The sequence below is a fragment of the Zea mays genome, chromosome 4 (assembly GCF_902167145.1).
Source record: "Zea mays cultivar B73 chromosome 4, Zm-B73-REFERENCE-NAM-5.0, whole genome shotgun sequence".
Taxonomy (NCBI): domain Eukaryota; kingdom Viridiplantae; phylum Streptophyta; class Magnoliopsida; order Poales; family Poaceae; genus Zea; species Zea mays.
In genome coordinates, this window is record NC_050099.1 from 23,438,524 (window position 1) to 23,440,607 (window position 2,084).

A 2,084-nucleotide genomic window follows, 5' to 3' on the forward strand; every position below is an offset into this window, starting at 1 on the left:
ACCACTCTGACAAATTTGGAGAGTATAAATAAGCAATTCATATCAGTTTTTTTACTATATTACATTATAATTTATAAAAAAAAAATTATGTGCAGACTCAACAATAGTGTCGTGGACATATTTTCTTTCGATAAGTATCATATACCTGTACATCACTTTTCTCACATAGCTACCTTTCTATTATGAATAATAAAATTCTGATCCAAAAACAGCGTCAATGAGCTACTATGGTATCGTTGAGAACATCTTACTAGCTAGTTGGAATCTCAAATTTGATAATCGTGGAAAATATGAATCCTCAACCTAGGCTCAACTCGATTATAGTAATCATCCAAATGTTGCAACACTCACAAAACTACTGTCAAGTGTTTAATAACCTACAATAGCTTCATAATGTTCATAAAATTTGTGAATTTTTATCATGCACTAGATCAGGCGGCGCCCCTTCGGGCGCCCTATCTAGCATAGGGAAAATATAAATACACAGTTATACACGCTATAATCAAATTAAATAGAGGATGACTAAATCTCAAACAAAATTGTTTAGTTCAGAGAGAGAAAACAGATACTCAACAGAACATAGAACACGATTATCTCGAAAATAATTCACATTAAAGTTGTAGCACCGCACTTAAACGTGCACCATAGTATGACGTTGAAGCTTGTTTCAGCTGGAAATTGGTACATAATAAGATTACATGGTCCAAGTTTACGGCTAGTCGATACAGTGGGGGACATGCAACTAAACCAGAGCTATTTACAAGGTACCTAGAGCCAACTCTTGGCTGGCACAATCCAGACAGCTAGGCACAAACATTACGCAGCTACAAGTGCAGAGCCATTCCATCTACTAAAGCCAGCTGAACAATCCATCCACAAAAGCGCTAAACAGAGATGACCAAGATGTACATCCACAAAAGGCAAGACATCATCTGTGACGTGTTCAGACTGCAGGTTTGTTAAGGCTGCAAACAAATATAAGAATGTGAGTATAAAGTTCCATAAATATTATGCGCGGGGTCTCTGAAGTTAATGTTATACCAAAGAAAGATATTAAGCACATGTATACAACCTCAAGGCTACACAAACAGGGTCTTGATCGCAAACCAATAGCCTTAGACAGTTTACTTAGGCAAGAAATATATGATTATGTAACTGCCTATAGAGGAAGCTGTTCATTGGCTAAGTACTTTTGGCTCTGCCCAGAGCTATATTCAGCAAAGGCAACAAGTTCCAGATAAAAATACTTTTTTTGCTAAATGAGTAAGAAGTTGGGGTAATATTTTGTGGCTTAAGTTCTTACATTGGTCAATCAAGGAGCAGATGTGACTATTTCATACGCTCGCGCTAGTTTCTGTTTGATTGGATTGTTGGATCGGGATCCAAGCAACTAACCGTTGTGTCTGGCTGCTGATTTGTTAGGCTAAGAAGGACCTAATGGAGGTTACCCACAAGGTCTACTTCGATGTCGAGATTGACGGCAAGCCCGCAGGTTTGTTGCGCCACCCTCTCGCTTTCTCAATGTCAGATAGTCAGATCAGCACGCTACGGCGTACGATGGAGCAATAGGGCCACTTTAGATGTCTAGCTATTTGGTCTCTCTCACCAGTGCTTAGAAAATCTTCAGCAGCTTTCATAGGTCGGATTGTCATGGGGTTTTTTGGGAAGACTGTTCCTAAGACAGCAGGTATTATGAACTTATTGTTAACTATTCAAAACTATCTTCTCATGAGATAAGAGAAAACTAATGCCCCTGCAACTTGTTTTTCCTATAGAGAACTTCCGAGTTACTGTTGGCCCAGCATACGACAGGAATGGAAGCAACAACAGGAATGTAAGCAAGAAGGCACAGAGAGGCAGATGATGTACCTAGAATCGGCAATGCCAGAAGCCAAGTCATGGCCATCACCAGTTTTATCAGCTGAGCCTCCCAATATCTTCCTCGCAACCTGCCTGGTAGCTGAGGACCCACCTTTTGAGAGTGGCGTTGGCGACCTTGCACGCTACATCGAAGTGCATAGTCTATAAGGCAACCTGAGTTGGTGGCAACAACAAATGTATTGAGTGTTCGAAAGCATGGGTTA

At 40.1% G+C, this 2,084-nt stretch overlaps 1 long non-coding RNA gene across 1 annotated transcript; it reads left to right on the top strand.

Annotated features, from left to right (window-relative positions):
* Positions 1-1,403: 1,403 nt before the first annotated feature.
* Positions 1,404-1,790, top strand: LOC103652944 (uncharacterized). The gene is made up of 3 exons (XR_565155.2): positions 1,404-1,492; positions 1,640-1,687; positions 1,776-1,790. It is a non-coding gene; the product is annotated as an uncharacterized lncRNA (long non-coding RNA).
* Positions 1,791-2,084: the final 294 nt, after the last annotated feature.